The sequence below is a fragment of the Marmota marmota genome, unplaced genomic scaffold (genome assembly GCF_001458135.2).
Source record: "Marmota marmota marmota unplaced genomic scaffold, marMar, whole genome shotgun sequence".
NCBI classification, from domain to species: domain Eukaryota; kingdom Metazoa; phylum Chordata; class Mammalia; order Rodentia; family Sciuridae; genus Marmota; species Marmota marmota.
The window spans coordinates 4,742,130-4,761,333 of record NW_025999941.1 but is presented as its reverse complement, the minus strand read 5'-3'; the positions used below and the strand labels follow the sequence as shown (position 1 = coordinate 4,761,333).

General features: G+C 39.1%; 1 pseudogene across 1 annotated transcript in view; it reads left to right on the top strand.

Annotated features, from left to right (window-relative positions):
* The window catches only part of LOC107149692, an 87,292-nt pseudogene that overhangs the window by 13,564 nt on the left and 54,524 nt on the right, over positions 1–19,204 (top strand). The window lies entirely within an intron of this gene.

Below are 19,204 nucleotides of genomic sequence, written 5' to 3'. Positions count from 1 at the left end.
ATTTGCAGGGAAATGGATGGCATTAGAGCAGATTATGCTAAGCGAAGCTAGCCAATCCTTAAAAAACAAATGCCAAATGTCTTTCTTGATATAAAGAGAGCAACTAAGAACAGAACAGGGAGGAAGAGCATGAGGAAAAGATTAACATTAACCAGAGACGAGTGGGGGGAGAGAAAGGGAGAGAGAAGGGAAATCATATGGACATGGTAGGAGACCCTCAATGTTACACAAAATTACATATAAGAGGTTGTGAGGGGAAAGGGGGGGAAACAAGGGAGAGAATTAAACAACAGCAGATGAGGTAGAGAGGGAAGATGGGAGGGGAGGGGAGGGGAGATAGTAGGGGATAGGAAAGGTAGCAGAATACAACAGTCACTAATATGCCATTATGTAAAAATGTGAATGTGTACCCGATGTGATTCTGCAATTTGTATTTGGGGTAAAAATGGGAGTTCATAACCCACTTGAGTCAAATGTATGAAAGATGATATGTCATGAGCTTTGTAATGTTTTGAACAACCAATAAAAAAAAACAGATTGTCATGGCCCATGAGAAAATTATGTTAAAATATCAATTTACATGTGTGTGTTATAGAAACATGTATGTAGAAGTTGAGTGTCTTCCATGTGACATGTTTGGGACCAAAAGTGCTTTAGATTTTGGATGGCTTTGGATTTGGAATGTTCGAATATATATAGATAATAAAATATTTTAGAGACAGGGAAAAAAAAAGTTGTGGCACAGCCAGGCATGGTGGCACGCACCTGTAATCCCAGCAACTTGGGAGAACAAGGCAGGAGGATCACAAGTTCAGGGTCAGCCTCAGCAATGTAGCCAGGCCCTAAGCGACTTAGCAAGACCCTGTCTCAAAATTAAAAAAAAAAAAAGAAAAGGGGTTGGGAATATATACAGCTCAGTGGTTAAACACTCCTGGGTTCAATCCTTTTTACCAAAAAAAGTGGTACGTTATATCTCTATAAAAAATCAGCTTATAATGATATTTACTTTTGCATATAAAAATATTTATAAACTTATTCCAAGATTGAAAGAAGAAAGTTTTAAAGCAAACAGTCATTTTTCTTTTATTTTTGGCAGTGCTGGGAATCAAACCCAGGACCTTGCATATGAGGCAAATGCTCTGCCACTGAGCTACATTCCCAGACCTAAAGAATCTCAAGAATCAGAGTCTTAATAATTCATAAACTGTGTTTACCTCAAGCAAGCAATAAGTGCTTCAAAGTAAAAATGTAAATTCACATACTGTTTTCTAAAAAGTGAAGGAAGTAAGCTATTCAGGGGGCAACAGTTAAATTTTGGAGAAGCCTACTTCAGTAGTCCCAAAACAAAACAGCAAAGTAACACTAATAATACTGTTCTTCAATTTTTTTTTTTAAATGTGATTTTTGTTCACATTCTAATGTAGTAAAGATAAAATTTAGGAATGTACTATATAGTGTCCTTGATAAGCAACATTATTTCTAATATTAGGCAGGCTCATGATTTTTACAAAGTCACAAAATATTATTTTCCATAAAAATGTTGGTGAAGCATGGTTTATTTTAAAATGTAAAATAATGGGGTGGGGGGAGCATGGGAGGATTAGACAAATTCTAGATAGAGCAAAGGGGAGGGATGAGGAGGGAGGGGACATGGGAGTAGGAAAGACGATGGAATGAGATGACATCATTACCATGTATAAAGATGTGAATGGTGTGTGACTACTTCGTGTACGATCAGAGATATGAAAAATTGTGGTCTATATGTGTAATATGAATTTGTTTTTTTAAAACATTAGAAATTTAGTTGCTCAAAACATTACATTGATCTTGACATATCATATATCATACATTTGTTTCAAATGGGGTATGAATTCTTATTATTCCCATGTGTACAGATTGCAGGATCACATTGGTTATACCACCACGTTTATACATACTGCCATACTAGTGTCTGTTGTATTCTGTTGCCCTTCGTATCCCTTTCCTATCCCCCCTCCCCTCCCCTCCCTTCTCTCCTCTCCCCTTTCCTCCCTCTACCCCATCTACCATAACTCATTTCTCTTTCTCTCTCTCTTTTTTTTTCTCCCCTTCGCTTCACATCCTCTTATATGTATTTTTGTATAACAATGCCGGTCTCCTTCCATCTTCCGTGCAATTCCCCTTCTCTCTTCCATTCCCTCCCACCTCTTGTCCCTGTTTGATGGTAATCTTCTTCTCATGCTTTTCCTCCTGCTCTGTTTTGAGTTGCCCCCCTTATATCAAAGAAGACATTCAGCATTTTTTTTTTTTAGGGATTGGCTGACTTCACTTAGCATAATCTGCTCTAATGCCATCCATTTCCCTGCAAATGCCATGATTTTGTTATTTTTTAGTGCTGAGTAATATTCGATTGTGTATATATGCCATGTTTTTTTTAATCCATTCATCTATTGAAGGGCATCTAGGTTGGATTTCACAGTCTAGCTATTGTGAATTGTGCTGCTATAAAAATTGATGTGGCTGTGTCCCTGTAGTATGCTCTTTTTAGGTCTTTTGGGAATAGTGCTAGAAGGGCAATAGCAAACAAGACAGGTGAAAATAATTTTAATAAATCATTTTATTTAAACCTATTTATCCAAAATATTTCAACATGTAACCATAAAATTATTGAGATACTTTATTCTTTTGTATTAAGTCCTTAAATCTGCTGTAAATTTTATACCTATAGCATATTTCAACTTGTACTAGCCACATTTCAAGTGTTCCGTGTGGTTGGTGGCTATCATATTGATAGTATAGCCCTAGTGTTTATGGCTTGGGAACATGACCCTAAACACTACCACAGGTATGAAATTTCCTTGAAGAGCTTCCTTTTCTGGAATTTCTGCTCACATCCCACTGGGCTTCTTGTTTGCTATTTCACTGGTCATAAGAGTGAATCAGAAATTATATTTGGGGCTCTCAGTATAGTTCTATTGCACAACAGCTGGACTAGAGAGTAGACATCAGGACCATTCAATATTTGAGTTCTCTTCCTTCCAGTTACACAATAGGATTGTATGCCTCTGTCCCCTTTGAAATTGGGTGTGGTCATGCACTTGTTTTAATTTAATAAGATGTATGTCTTAGTGTAAAAATGTTTAATTATTACTTCATGAAAATTACTCTGGAAAATGAGTTGTGTTAACCCTGTGACTCTGGTTCTTATCAGGATATTATCTTGAACCCCAAAAGGCCTGGACTAGGACCCAGAGATTTCTGTTTTAGTTATAGGGGGATACTAATTAGTTGAAAGGCCTTAAGTAAATCATGTGGCTTTGCTGAGCCTCAGTTTCCTTATCTGTAACATGGCACACTTAGATGAGATACTCCCTAAAGTGCTTTAGAAATTTCCAAATTCTATGATTCTAGTTAAAATGGTTTTCTCTTTATCAGAACTAGGGCTGGATTTTGTTGTTGTTACTGTTCTGTTTATAAAATGGCTTTTTATATAGTCACTTGTCAAAGAATCTGCCAAGTTTCAGGGGCCACTTTTTCTAAGGAGGAGAATGGCTATGCTCTGTCCCAATAAATAGCCATCTAATCTGCATCATTACTGAGCAGCTGTTGGCAAAAAGTGGTCCTGTAGATTGAGTGGCTCAGACAACTCCTAAGATGCCATCTAGAACATGCCCCCTTAGAAATAGTTGCCTGTGGTGTAAGGATCTGAAATCTAGTGGCTGTTATAAAAGGGAGTCTTATGAGCTTCCTTTTCTGGAATTTCTGCTTGAATCCCACTGGGCATTTCACCTCAGGGCAAGGAAAAAGTCCAGTGTTCATAACTGATTAATGATCCACAGAGTATTTTGGAGTCCATAGTAATTATTTGAACAGTAAAGGGGGAGGGGAGTGAGAACTTCCTGTTTTCACCTCATGGTCATTTAGTTGAGGACAATTGTTAATGCCTGAGGATGAAACCTCACTCCTGCACCAAAAGGGCTAGTGATCCTGTTATACTTTGGGAAGATTTTGGCATAGGGAGATCGGCTGAAAGGGGCCTCCAGCACATTCTCTGTGCCGGGAGGGTGCCATGCCAGGCATTCTGTAAATGTGGATGCCTCAGCCCCACCTTTTTTCCTACAAATTTTTTAGTGCAGCAGCATTGGAAAGAGAAGTGTCTTCCTGTGGTCTGCTTGGAACTCACAAAGCAGATTTTGCTTCCTCTAATTATTCTAAATCTCTCAGACAAAGCACCAGAGCTAATTAGGAGAGTTCATTTACTGTCACCCTCACACAAGGGAATAAAGAGTTTAGAACCAGGTCACTAGGTGAGTGTAATTCATTATGAATGTGCAGGGCCAAATGGTTTATTTAGCAGTATTAATAATGGTTCTTCATAATAATAATGGCTCTTCATTAATAATAGTTCTTCTCTTCCCTTCCCTACCCTTCTTGATATTCTGCCTTTGAGTGAAATAACCTTCCACTCCCACTGTACACAGATTGAATATATTCCTTATTTTCTAGTCTCTTTCTTCAAACCCATGTAAAAATAAATACATTAGGTACTTTATGAGAATCTCCAATGTAAGCTGTTAGTTCTTTGTATAACTCAAGGAGATGAGACTCTAGGAATGTAAAACTTTCTGCTTAAACAATATTTGAATTCCAGAATCTGAGTGAGGATAATGATTTTTGAAGCTTATGCAGAAACTCTGACCGGGAACACTTTTCTAAAGCCTTTGGGCATGAATTCATACCTAGGTTGAGTTTTCCTTAAGAAAGGGCCTTTGTGTTTTTTTTTTTGTTTGTTTGTTTGTTTGTTTTAATTATGATAAAGGAGGAGGAAAGACTGCGCAGTTCAGCTTTCTTTCCAACTGAAATGTCTTATCAGTAAATTCCTACATTCTTGGATCAATTTCTGGTGAGCAGGACAAAATGAAATATGTAATGTGAGTTCAGGTGAGGTGAAGTGAGGCTGTTTACTTGACAAAATACCCGTGTTTTTGTTCTGTTACAGCTGGGTGTTTACTTCTGGCTCTTTGTGCCAGACAGTGTTATTGAGTAGCCTGTTGACCAGTTCTCATTCTTGCTCCATCATTCTTAGACACCCCTCCTGTGGGAGATATATCAGGACCTCTCCAAACAGAAGAAAGGTAGAGGTCACAGAGGGTTACCTTAGGTTTTATGCAGGTCTGGCCCATTTGGTTTGAGAGTCTCCTCAAACCCTGCTGCGCTCCTGATCCCTGCCTGTCCCTCCTATCTATTCCATCCCTGGTTTCAGCCTCTCCCCACCTCTTATACCCTGTGGTTTCCCTAACACACTGTGAATATTCTAATACCTATGCCGTCCTTCTTGGTGTTCTGTCTTTGATTGAAATAACCCTTCACTCCCTCTTCACTGGCTTTCTAGATGAATTTTTACTCATTTTAAGACCCAGCTTGACTTTCTGTCTGTTTTTAAAATCTTTCTAAAATCCCCTGCTTCCATTTCTACCACTGTGGCCAGAAGTTAACTGCCATCTACCCCTGTACTTACAAAGTACCTACTGATTCTCTTTCTCTGGTATAGCACTTACCACCTGGTTTCACGTATCAGGTCACCTCATGCAACTTTCTTATGCTTTTTGAACCACAGCTTCATCATCTGTGAAATGTGAGTAAAAACATTCCCTACCTCATAGAGCTACTAAAAAGACATGACCCTTACAAAGCCCTTACTTAACACAATGCCTGGCACATAGTAAGAACTTCATCCATGGCAGCTATAATCATTATATTGTAATTATTGCCATAATTGTTCATAATAAAGAACAGTGGCAAAATATCACTTGCTTTGCAAGAGTCAATGGTGAGGACCCAAACCACAACCTTTCTTGTTCTATTCCATTTCTTTTTTTTAAAATATTTATTCTTTAGGTGTAGATGGACACAACACAATGCCTTTATTTTTATGTGGTGCTGAGGATCGAACCCGGGTCCTGCCCTTGCTAGATGAGCACTCTATCGCTGAGCCAGGATCCCAGCCCCTCCATTTCTTTTTAAAAGCATTTTATCATGAAAGGTTTCTAACATACACAAAGTGAAGTTATAGTATAATGAACTCCATTTCCCATGGCCATTATCTAACTTCAACAATTACCAAGTACTGTTAAACTTGTTTCACCTATTCCTCCTTCCCCCAACCCTTCCTGATTACCATTTTTCTATAGCTTTATTGACATAAGATCTCCCTACCATGAAATTCACACACTGTAAATGTACAATTCAGTGATTTTTTTTTATTATTTAAATTTATAGAGTTGTGCAACCATCAACCACAATCCAGATTTAGAAAACACTCCTTTTTTAAATTTAAAGTGTGAAAAAGCAACTCTTTCTCCCATGTCATTACTATACTTTAAGTAACTGTTATGATGATAAGAGCCAGCCCTCATAGAGGAAGGCTTGGCATATGTGGACATTTTTAAATATTCCATGTCTGCTATCAGAGAAAGTTGCTTTCTCCACACTGAGAGAGTTTTTTGGAAAAAAAGATGGTCTTTTGTTTTATCTGTCTACTTTTTAAAATCCTTTCCTCCCCTTGCAATGAAGGCCATCTGGCATTTTGAAAAGGTAGGAGATAAAGACATGAACAAACAAATTATAAAATGCTGCTGGAGGCTGAATATCTTAGTTTAATATGTGTACAGAAAAAGAAAAACAGATGGGGTCACTTATAAAAGATGATCATGACTTAGTGTGGTAAAATACTGTTCCCTTCTGACTCTAGTTCATGCTGCTTTGCTCAGATTAGCGCATTTTATTTACCAGAGATTGTAATTATTTGAAGAACAACAATATTGGCTTTAATTTCTTTTTTTTTTTAAGTTGGACAAAGCAATAGCCAACTTTGAGCTATGTAGAGAGTGTTGATATGGCAGAACTGGGGCTTGCTCATTTGCTCCACAAACATTTGTTAAATTCCTCTGATAACAGAGGTTATCATAGCATCATCTGGGTGTGGTAGAAAGAACAGATGTGAATTCAGTGCATGACTCTGCTGTTCAACTCTAAGCTTCCATAACCTTTTCTGAAAAATAGGAATAATTGTAGTTCTTACTGCACACGATTATTTCAGAGATTAAATATACCATGCATATAAAATATCTACATTGTGCATGGCCATTGTTGACATTTAGTAACTGTTAGAGCCCATCTTTATCCAGATATTGCCAGGCTCATAGATTCCCTAGAAGTAGAATATAGAATGGAAACTTTTGTGAAAGTGGTTACTTAAGGAATGTCATGTACTCCAAGAAGAGTCTATAAGGGAAGTATTGGCATCAGATTCACCATTTTAGGTCAGGAGCCATTTTATCTGGAGGTTCCAAAGTTTTGATTCTGAGGCAAAGCTGCTTAACTTCCCATAAGAGTGTGTGCCTGCTGTCAACCTCACCCCAGCTTAAACAGTTTACAATCAATCCCACCCAGCTTAAACTCCTAAAGAGTTTATGAGATTCCTCTTGTGGGCTATAAAGCTGTTCTGTGAGTGTGACAGGCTGCCGCTGTCCTCGGAGGGACAGCCTTGTTGGTATGTCTCCTGTTACCCATAATAAATCCTCTTGTGTGGGACTCAGGTGTGTGACATGGTCCTTGGACTTTGCATGGACTCACAGAACAAGAACAAGATAAGGCAGGAAAGAAACCTGAGAAGGATGGGAACTCAGGTAAAGTCTATCCTTAATCTGACTCAGAGGATCTATGGAGCATCAATAGCACCATAGCAGACAGTGCGCTAGGGAATGTAGCTTAGTGGTGGAGTACTTGCCTGGCATAAGCAAGGGCCTGGGTTCAATCCCCAGCACCACAAAAACCAAACAAACACCACCCCCTGCAAAAAACTAAACCAAAACAACAAGAAGACAGATTGGGGAGGGGTTGTTTGAATGCCATACTAAGGATTTTAAGATTTATTTTGTAGGCAGTGGGAGCCATTGAATCTTTTTGAGTAAGAGAATGATCTGATCAAAGCTGACCCAGCCTCATTGTTGTAAAGATGTTATAGTTTGGATGTAAGGTGGCCCCAGAAGTTCATGTGAGACAATATAGGAATTCGGAGTTGAAATCGTTAGATGATGGAGGCTGTGATTGTAAGGTCAGGCGCCGGTGATCAAAAGGAGGCAGATTAAAACCAGCTGAACAAGGCTTTATTGAAATTCGCTCCTGGGCGAGACCCTCCAGTCCAACAGAGTGGGTCTGGAGGAATCATGTCCAGGCTCAGCTGGATTGGAATTTTATTGAGTTTAGGGCAGGAAGGGAGGGCTTGGGACAGGAAAGGGAGGATTTTAGAGTTCCTTGTCCTCCTGGGGTTGGTCAGGGGATCTTGCTGAGATCTATGGCCTTCCAGGATTGGTCAGGAGACCCCACTGATTGACAGATGGTTAGGAGGCACCATCACTGCTTGTTTGTTGGCACCTGATTGGTTGTTCTTTCCCACTGGTGGGTAGCCTGGTGCTTTGTTCCCTTAGCCACCTCAAACCAACCTAACAGTGATATAATCAGCAAATTAATCCATTTAATGGATTAGTACTTTGAAAGGACTACAGCAGTGTGGTGACCTGTAGGCAGATGGGGTGTGGCTGGGGGGTTTATATTTCCTCCCTGCCTCAGTCCATCCATCCTGGCTGCCAGGAACAGAGAAGCTTTCCTCCTCCGTGCCCTTTGGCACTGATATTCTGCTTCACACCTCCAGACTAAAGCAATGGAGTCAGCCAACCATGGACTGAAGGAACCCCTCTGGAACTATGAACCCAAAATAAACTTTCCCTCCTCTAAATTGTTCTTGTTGGTATTTTGGTCATAGCAATGAAAAGTTGACTAACATAAAGGCTAAAGACCAAACGCTGGGGCTGGGGTTGTAGCTCAGTGACAGAGCTCTTGCAAGACCCTCATGCAAGAGATTCAATCCTTAGCATCACATAAAAATAAATAAATAAATAAATAAATAAATAAATAAATAAATAAAGACATTGTGTCCGTCTACAAAAACAAACAAACAAACAAACAAACAAATGCTTTGTTCTGACCTACAACAACCTGCATGATCTGGACCTGGCCAGGACCACCTCATCCCCCAAATACACCCTGAGACATGTGCTTAGCATCACACAGTCACTCAGGAGACTGTCTGGTCTGGCCCCTATCACTAACATGCATAGGGGCTTGTGAAAGTCATTTAGCATCTCTTGCCTTCATGATCCTTATTTACAAACAACTTATTACAGACTTGAATGTGACATATAATTTTAGGCCCAGAAGAGACTTTGGGATCACAAGCATTAGAAGATTCCCTGAGAAATTATCTGGGCATCACAGCATGACTCCAAAGGAAGCCTTAACAGCATTATAACAAAGTCATGCTTAGGAGCCCATATTTATTCACACATCAGAACATAAGAGCAGAAGGAATCATCAGCCCTGGGAAGGGCAAATTCTAGAAGGCCTTCTGAAGGTGACCTTTGAGCCAGGTATGTTACAGGTGGAGCGGAATTGAGACTTTATTAGAAATGGTAGAGGGGAAAACATTGGTACTGGGATTCCTGGCAAATGTAAAGACAGAAGAGGAGAATGCTGAGGCCCTATGTGATAATTCCAGAAAGCCTACCTCAGGGGGTGAATAGGATGTGTTCTTATGGGTGACCAGGCTGGAGCAGTGGGAAGTTTGGGCTTGATAAAATAAGTAATAGCCAGAAAACATTGCAGATAACAGGTTTAAGGTGGCTGGTTTAAGAGTATTTTTTTGGCTTTCGAACAAATAACTAGGGGAAATATTTAACTTTTTATTTAAAAAATAAATTTAGACTTTGAAAAAGTTATAGAATAGTATAGAGAATTCCCATTTACCCTTCACCCAGTTTCCCCTGATGAAATGTTACATAACCATAGTACTATGATCAAAATCAGCAAATCAGCACTGGTAAAATATTATTTAAAAATCTAGACAATATTCAAATTATACCAGTCTTCCCACTAATATCCTTTTTACTGGTCTAGGATCCAATCCAGGACCCCATGTTGCATTGATTATTGATTATTTCTCCTGAGTTTCCTACAGCCAGTTATTTTGTAGAACGCATAGGAGAACCCTGAATATGGGTTTGCCTGTTCTTATTTTTTCCCCTCAACATTAGATTGAGGTTATGGTGCTTTGGCAAGAATATCCCCAAAGCCATGATGTGATCTTCTTAGTGCAACCTATTTATGGATACATGATGTTAATATGTATCATTATTGGTGATGCTAATTTTGGTCATAGAGCCAAGATAGGTGTTAGACTGTTTTGTTCTGCTATTACAGAATGCCTCAGACTGGGCATTTATAAATAATAGAAGGTTATTTGACTCATGGTTCTGAGGGGTTAGGAAGTCCAAGATGGAGGGGCCACATCTAGTAGGGTCTTCTTGCTACATCGTAATATGGCAGAAAGCATTACATGGCAAGAGAGCAAGAGGCAGCCTGAACTTTTATAATAAACCAACCCTCCAGATTATTAATGCACTCCTGAAATAGCAGCATTAATCCATTCACAAGAACAGAATGCCCTCAAGCTCTAGTCACCTCTAAAAGGTCCTATCTCTCAACACTGTGGCATTAGGGATTAAGTTTCCAACTCATGAACTTTGGGGGACCCAGTCAAACCGTGGTAGGCGGTCTTTCAAATTTCTCCATTTGAAGTCACAATTTGGGGGAAAAGAAAAAAACAAGAAACCCTGCTTAAAGTCAGATTTCATGGGATCGTACTGAGTTCTTAGAGATTGAATCTGACTGTGTTCCATTTTAAAACAGGTTGTTCATTCATTTAATTGTTATTTACTGAGTACTTACTAAATGTTGGGCACTGGGCTGGGTTTGGTTGTGAAAAAGACAGACGTGGTCCCTGACCTCATGGAACCTAGCCAAAAGAACATTACTGGGACAGAATAGAAGCCTTGACAAAGGGCTCAGGAGGAAGGTAAAGTGTGGTGTCCAGGTCAGGGGAAGATGAGTAAACTGAGATTTGAGGGGTAGTAAGAATTAGCCAGGGAAAGGATGTTAACTCTTTGGATGGAGATCTTTCTCTTTCTTTTTTTTTTCAAGCTCCTATTTTTATTTATTTATTTTTTAAAATTATCATTATTATTGTCTTTTTTTGTAGTATTGGAGATTAAACCCAGAGGTGCTCTGCCACAGAGAGCTATATCCCAGTCCTTTTTAATTTTTTATTTGAAGACAGGGTCTTCTTAAGTTGCTGAGGCAGGTCTTGAACTTGACAATCTTTCTTCATCAATCTTCCCAGCACCTGACCCCAAACAGTTCAATTTAAAACCAATTTTCAAAAATAAAATAATTTCCACTGGATGTACTGGCAAACTATTTCAAACTATTAATATAATAAAGCCAAATGATTTGGTCAGTTTTTTCACCACTGTGACTGAAAGACCTGACAAGACAATTTTAGAGGAAGAAAAGTTTATTTGGCACTCACAGTTTCAGAGGTCATATTCCACAGACAGCCAACTCTATTACTCTGGGTCCAAGAAGAGACAGGACATCAGGGTGAAAGTGTGTGGAAGAGGAAAGAAGCTCAGGACATAGTTACAAGGATGCAAAGAGAGCTCTCTTTACCAGGGACAAAATATAGACCCCAAAGGCATACTCCCAGTAACTACCTCCTCCAGCCACACTCTACCTGCCTACAGTTACCACCCAGTTAAATCTCTATCAGTGGATTTATACACTTGTTAGGTTAAAGCTCTCATAACCCAATCATTTCAACTCTAAACTTTTTCTCACACATGAGCTTTTGGGGGATACTTCATATCTCAATCATAACACCAAATAACAAATACTTCACACAATTACCTAATTTGAATTCTTTTTAGCATCTCCCTTTACACCCAAAAGTCATAAATTATGTGATCTCTTTACCCATATCCCTAACCAGCATGTCTAAGTTCCAAAAGTTGGTAACGGGCTATAGGGCAACTGCTTCTCCCTCAGGAAGCAGGAAAGGGTTGTAACACCTCATTTTCTTCACTCTTCTTTTTCTTGGAACTGTCCACTTCTGCAGAAGGACACATAAACTGAGCATTTACTATATTTCAAGAGTGAGGTCTGGGGATGTAGGTCAGTGGTACAGTGCTTGTCTAGCATGCACAAAGCCAAAGCCCTGGATTTAATCCTCAGGACCACAAACATATTTAAAAAGAAAGAAGAAAAAAAGAAAGACAGACTGTGTGACAAGAGCTGTCCTGTAATTCTTATAGTAGCCCTATGACCCTGGAATTGTTATTAACATCATTATACAGATGACCAAACAGAAGCTCAGTTTAAGCTAACTTGTCCAAAGGTATGCAATCCATAAATGGCAAACCTGAGATTAGAACCACTATCATTACCAACCCCCTTCTCGTTCTCTATCTATCTTCAGTACTAGGGCCTGGTGCATGCTAGGAAAGTGCTCAACCACTAAGCTATTGCTCCAGTCTTCATTAACCATAGCCACTCTTTATATTTTCTTTTTTTCATTCTGTTCCACATGCCAGATTTCTTGCAACAATTATAGCCTTCAAGGATCTTCTCTCAGCTTCTTTTTTATATTTACTAGGAAATAAGCACTATTGCCCCATCAAGTGAATATTGAATGGGAGGAGATGATAGAGTACTTGGACCTGTGGGAAATAGCAAGGAAGAAAAGTTCTTATTTTCATGGGGGGCTGTATTTCTGACAGCCTTTATTACAAAACTTTCTGTTATCTTATTGAAGCTGAATAGAACTGCTTTAAGAACAGAGTGAGAATATTGTTGATATGTCAGAAGACCCGTTTTCATTGTGGCTTCCAATTGCTCACTCACAAGATGGACATACTGCTTTGTATACTTACTATAGTTGTCTTAGTTGTCAAAGTGTTAAAACTATATTATAAACAGTGCTTTACAGATATTAATTACTATGTAAGTAGTCATGGAATGAGGCCTTGTATTTATGCTAGTTTTTGAAGTACTGTATTATTTCATGGAATCTCTGAAGTACTATATTATTTCATGGAATCTCTCAATAATCCTATGAGTTGGATAGAATTATCCAAATTTTACAAAAGAGGAACTGAAACTCAAAGAAGTTGAATGCCTCCCTGTTTTAGTCAGTTTGGGATGTCAAATAATGCTATATACAGGGTATCTTGAACAACAGAAACTTATTTCTAACCATTCTGAGGCTGGATTTAGAGATCAGCATGGTGGGGTTCTGGTAAGGTGCCGTGACACGCGACTAAATCAGTCAGGGTCACTCCAGGTGAATTGGGCTGGCACGAAATAGAGACAGAGACAGAGGAAATACCTTTTTCTTGGGGTTCAGTGATGGCTCCTCTTCTCCAGCCGCCACAAAGGAGGCAAGGGAGGCTGGCAAAAGGGAGAGAGCACTCCTGAAACCCTTTTTATGGGGGGAAAGACACCCAAATGAAGTTCCATCAAAATGAGGCAAGGGATTAGGTTTCAGGGGGTATAGCCCAGTCCCATTGGGTGATGCCCACTCCCAGAACTATAATTCCTTGCCCAGAAAAGGTGAGGTCCACCTGCTTCCACACCTCCATCCCTCAAGGCTAAGGGTAGGTGCTTAGCTCCTATGTGCTCAGCTTATGTTCATGGCAGCCTTGGATAGGAAGGGCTGTTTCCAGGTTGCACACGGTGGCCATATTGCTGTATTCTCACATGTCAGGAAGGGAGAGGGAACAAGAGCAGGCAAACCAGTATGCCAGCTCTCTGATGTCTCTATTATAAGGGCACTAACCCTATCAGGAGGGCCTCATCCTCATGACTTCATCAAATCTCATCATCTCCCAAAGTCCTCTAAATACCATCATATTAAGAGTTGGGGCTTCAATGCACAAATTTTAGGGGATTCAGTCTGTAACACTCTCCCTTCCTTCCTTCAAGGTCATGAAACTCATAAATGGCAAAGACAGTTGTTAAATCTAAGATTTCTTCTCCAAATCTTGAACTCTTTCCATAAAATCAGCAGCATCTCATATTAATTTGAACTAATTTAGTTAGGACTTTTAACTGTTATATCCATTACTTCTTAGGATGCCCTTTGAATGGAGATTGCAATATTGTTCTGTCCACTTTTCTGGCTCTTGTTGAAATCAGATTTGATAACATTTCTTCCATGGTGGTAATTCCTTTACAAATATACCATCTAGTGAATCCTAGGTTGAGCTCATCCAGAAGCTCAGAAGTAGCAAAAAGCATTCTGATTTAAAGGTGCCCAATAACTTTGGAAATTGTTAGTATTCTAGAAAAATGGAGTTTACAGAAATTGAAATTTTCATCTTTTATTTATCCTGATATAAAATGATATTTTAAAAATCTCTTTACAATAATGTATTGTTTTAGGTGACCATAGAAAGTCAGAACAGTCTCAATTTACCCTTTCATAAAAAGCAAGGAAGCAGGGTTGGGGTTGTGGGTCAGTGGCAGAGTGCTTGCCTATCATGTGCGACGCCCTGGGTTTGATTCTCAGCACCACATAAAAATAAGTAAATAAAAATAAAAGTATTGTGTCTAACTACAGCTAAAAATATTTTTTTAAAAAGCAAGGAAGCAATGATTCCCCACCCCTTTGGGGATTATTACCTCCATGACCTTTTTAACTCCAGTCAAACATAGTGATATCTGTTGTGATCAGGAGTTGTCTGCTACTCTTTTGTTTCTTCTTATAAAAAAAAAAAATTGAAATTTTAGAATTTACTGTCTTGCTGCTTAATTGGTATGGTTTAGCTTTGGTTGGTTGGTGTTTTGTAGTACTGGGAATTAAATTTAAGGTTTACACATGCTAGGTTAATTAGTATGTTTTGAAGATGAGAAATGATTTTAGAATTAATTATAATTAAAATATTAATATTATTGACATTTTATTTCTACCTTACTTTATATATCCGTAAGAGAAAAAAAACTAATTTGTATTTTATTTAAAAAATAAGCATTCTAACAGTTTATTTCTGGAATATCCCAGGAAAGGTCTATGAAGTTGTTGATGTAGGCAGTCCAGGTAGTCCAGAATCTTTTTTTTATCTCTCTTTTCTCCCTCCCTCCTCCCTTTCCTCTTTCTTTCTTTCTTCCCACATCCCCCACAGGCGATAGAAATGGGTTTCCCCTTGGTGGAATGGGCTGGCTGAAAGATAAAAGCTAAGAGAAATAAAACAGAAAAAAAAAAACAACCCACAGAACAAGAAAGTAGTTTCAAAGGCAGGGACAGGATGGGCAAGCTGATGAGATGGATCAAGCTGATGAGATGGATTGAGCATCTGACAAAATGGAGCCCATGCCTGCCTTATTTATATCGGGAGATATCAAACGCCTTTATTTATATCAGGAGATATCAAATGCCTTCCAAAAAAAGGTTAAAGGTGGGCTGTTTGGTTCCTAACAGGTTATGCCCATCTCCGGAGCTACTATGAGGGACCTTCCTAGAAGAGAACAGGGAAAGGTCTTGTGCATTGGGCGATCTATTGCTGTGGGAGAGCCACAGAAAGGTCCCAATGCCGAGTCTATCTCTCCCTGGCTACCATGCCAAGACAGGTCCTTATGTATTTCACGGATGGCTTCCCTCCCTTACTTACTTACTTACTTACTTTCTCACTTTCTCTCTTTCTTTCTATCTTTCTCCCCACTTCTCCCTCTCTAGGGCTTAATTGCAGGGCCTCAAACATGCTAGGCAAAGCACTCTACTACTGAGCTACTTTCCCACCCCTTATATTTTCTTTTGAAACAGGATCTTGCTAAGTTGCCAAGTTGGCCTCAAACTTGCAATCCTCCTGCCTCACCTTCCCAGGTAGCTGGGATTTCAGGGTGAGCCACTATGCTTAGCTAGACTAGAATCCTTTTCAGAAGTGTAATGAACAATACAACTCCTAAAACAAAATTTTTTTATAGACCAAATTCACCTAAAGTGAGTTATTATTTATAATTAGTTCCACATTAAAATCCTACATTCATTTAAATAATATTGATTGAGCACTTAGTATGTGCCAACAATCCCTTTATTAGCAACTGAAGGAAAAAAATGAATAAAAACAGATTTGATAACAGCTGGATTACAGTGAAAGGCAATATGAAAAAAAAATCAATGAATTATGTAATAAAACAAACTCCAGGTTCTACAGAAGACTGATAAAGAGAGAGTGAGGGAGCATTTCATTCCAGCTCCACGGTGTTATTGGTGCATAGTAAGAAATGTTTTAAGCAACTTCTTATGATTAATTTTATGGGTCAATTTGACAAGTCTTCAGAGTTCCCAGATAATTGGTCAATATTATTCTGGGTGTTTCTGAATGGTATTAAAATTTGAATGGATAGACTAAGTTAGGCTTAGTCCTTCCTAATATGGGTGGGCCTTGTCCAATCACTGATATAGAACAAAAAGGAAAAGAGAGACCTTCTTCCTTTCTTCTGCCTGACTGCCTTTGAGCTGCCTTCAACTCAAATGGAAACTTTGGCTTATTTATTTATTTATTTTTGATTTTTGCTCTTTTGTTTCTCAGGTCTATAACTATACCTTCAGCTCTTCTGAGTCTCCAACCTACTGACTATAGATCTTTGGATCTTATCAGCCTCCATCATCATGTAAGCCAAATCTTTATAATCTCTCTCTTTCTCTCAGCATATTACTTATATTGATTCTGTTTCTCTGGAGAATCCTGAATAGTACATAACTCTTCCATGTATAACCTATGGTGGCTTTATAAAGTGACTAAATAGAACTGTATTTCCCAGAATTTTCTTTCCTGTACGATTCAGGTGGACCACAAGAGACATTTTGTATGGGACTTGGAAGCAATGACTCCACGTGCAGGGGGCAGAGCTGAGGGACTTTATTTAGAGCTGGTGGGTGCAGAGGCTGCTGCAACTCATATACCTTGCTGCTGTCTGCTGGCTCACCTCACTGGTAGGGAGCAGCAATTGGGTTTGCAGCTTTTCTACTGCTCCTGGATCCTTCTTTGGTTTCTCTAACCTGAGCCAAGTGCTTAGTTAGCTCTGTGACAAAATGCATATGCATCTACTGCAGGACCCCTGCGTCACTTGTGCTGGAAGCAGTAAGAAGCTTTGGTTTTAGTCCATTGTCACAGGCTCCAGTTTGCACTCATAGATTCCAGGACGTCCCTCTGTTTACGTCAAGATTTTTCAGTACTATTAACATTTGGATTGGATAATTATTTATTTTGAAGATTGTCCTATACAATTGTAGGATGTTTAGCCACTTGGCCTGAGTACTCACTACATGTCAGTTCCCTCCACCAAGTTATAACAAGCCAAAATGTTTCCACACATTACCAAATGTCCCCTGAAGGGCAAAATCAGCCCTGCTTGAGAACTACCGCTTTATCTCCATTTTTCCTTTCCAGCTGTCTGCCAAAGATTTCAGCCTCTTAATACCAGACATGGAACCTTATAGAGACTTATAACCAAATCCCATAATTGTAAAAGGTCAAATCCCTAACTAAATCCTTTATTGTATATCTATCTCTTAGTCGTTCTGCTTCTATGACCAAATCCTGACTGACATCTCCCTTGGAGTGGGTTGAATCTTCTTGAATCTCCTGGACCATTTTATTTCCTTTTTTTTTTAATCGTTCCTTTATTTTTAATTAAAAAGATTTTTTTCCTGCAATGCTAGGGATCAAACCCAGGGTCTCATGAATGCTAGGCAAATGTTCCATCACTGAGCTACACCCCCAGCTCTTATCACCTCTCATCCCCAAACCAACCCTACTGTAGCCATTCCTCATCTCCAATACCCCAGTTAAATAAATCCACTTTGGCAGAAGGATAATTGGATTCATCAAAAGTGTGCTTGGTGCATAATTTAAACATCATCCTGCCAAATGGAAATGTAGACTATTACCATTGCATGACTGGGGCTTCCATGAGCTCTCTGAGCTGAGGAAAGTGCTGTGGAGAGTCTCTGTAGGACTTAGAACCAATAGGGACTTTATTTCTTTGTTGAGAACCTAAGCCTCAAGGGATCAATTGCAGGCATGTTTTTAAAACCTTTCAATGTAATCTTAGTATATTTTTCCAAAGTCATTTCTATAGAAATGTATTATATATTATGAATCAACAAAAACCATTTGCTTTTCACCTGTTCTCTAGATCAAAAACCCTAGAAAAAAATATAGTGTTTTATATAGTCAAGTGGTTATCAGCAGCTAAGATAAAAGACTTTATTTCTTGTAAAGATAAGAAATGCTCCTTGAAAAAAAATTAACAAGAGTTAGATTGAGGTATGGTTAACTCACGTCTCTTCATTTTATAATTTTTCTAGCCTGGATCTGAGCCTAGTGTTAGGTATGTGGTGATCAACCAGACAGACAAGGTCTCTGACCTCATGGAGTTTACAGAGGAGTGGGAGAAACATTCATTACACAAATAATCACATAAAGAGAATATGAGGGCTGGGGATGTGGCTCAAGCGGTAGCGTGCTCGCCTGGCATGCGTGCAGCCCGGGTTCAATCCTCAGCACCACATACAAACAAAGATGTTGTATCCACTGAAAACTAAAAAATAAATATTAAAATTCTCTCTCTCTCTCTCTTAAAAAAAAGAGAATATGAAGTTATGAGTTGCATTAACTTCTAGGAAGGAGTTGTATAGAGTTCTGTGAAACACCAAATATAGATGGTAGGGTGCTGAGGCTTGGCTTTGCTCAGAAAGTGATGTTGGCTGAGACCTGAAGCATGAGTTGGAGTTGTCGAGTGGGAAGTACATGGAAGAGAGTTCCAAGCAGAGATGGGAAAGAACTTCATGCTTTCAAAAAACTGCAAAAATGTTGAAGTATCTAGAGTCTGATAAACAAGGAAAAAAAGAGAGAAGGGTCAGATTGCTCCAGGAATTATAGGCCAAGTAAGGTGGTTGGGTTTAAGTAAGGTAGGGAGTAAGGCCTAAAGCCAAACTTTCTTTGGGAAAATGACTTTTTCAAGGGAGCGAATCATATGATTATGTATGAGAAGGTTGGGGGTGATGAAGGAATAGTCCAGGCAGAGGAAATGCCATACCTAGAACTCTGAATGGGATGCTTTGTGGGTTCAGAAACTTAAAGGAAGTCAGTGTGATTGGAGCAGAGAAAGCAAGAGAACAGTGGCAAGAAGTGGGGCCAGAACCTCTAGGGCCAGATATGCCATATAAATACTGGCTTTTAGTCTAAGTAAAATGGGAAAGTACTGACTA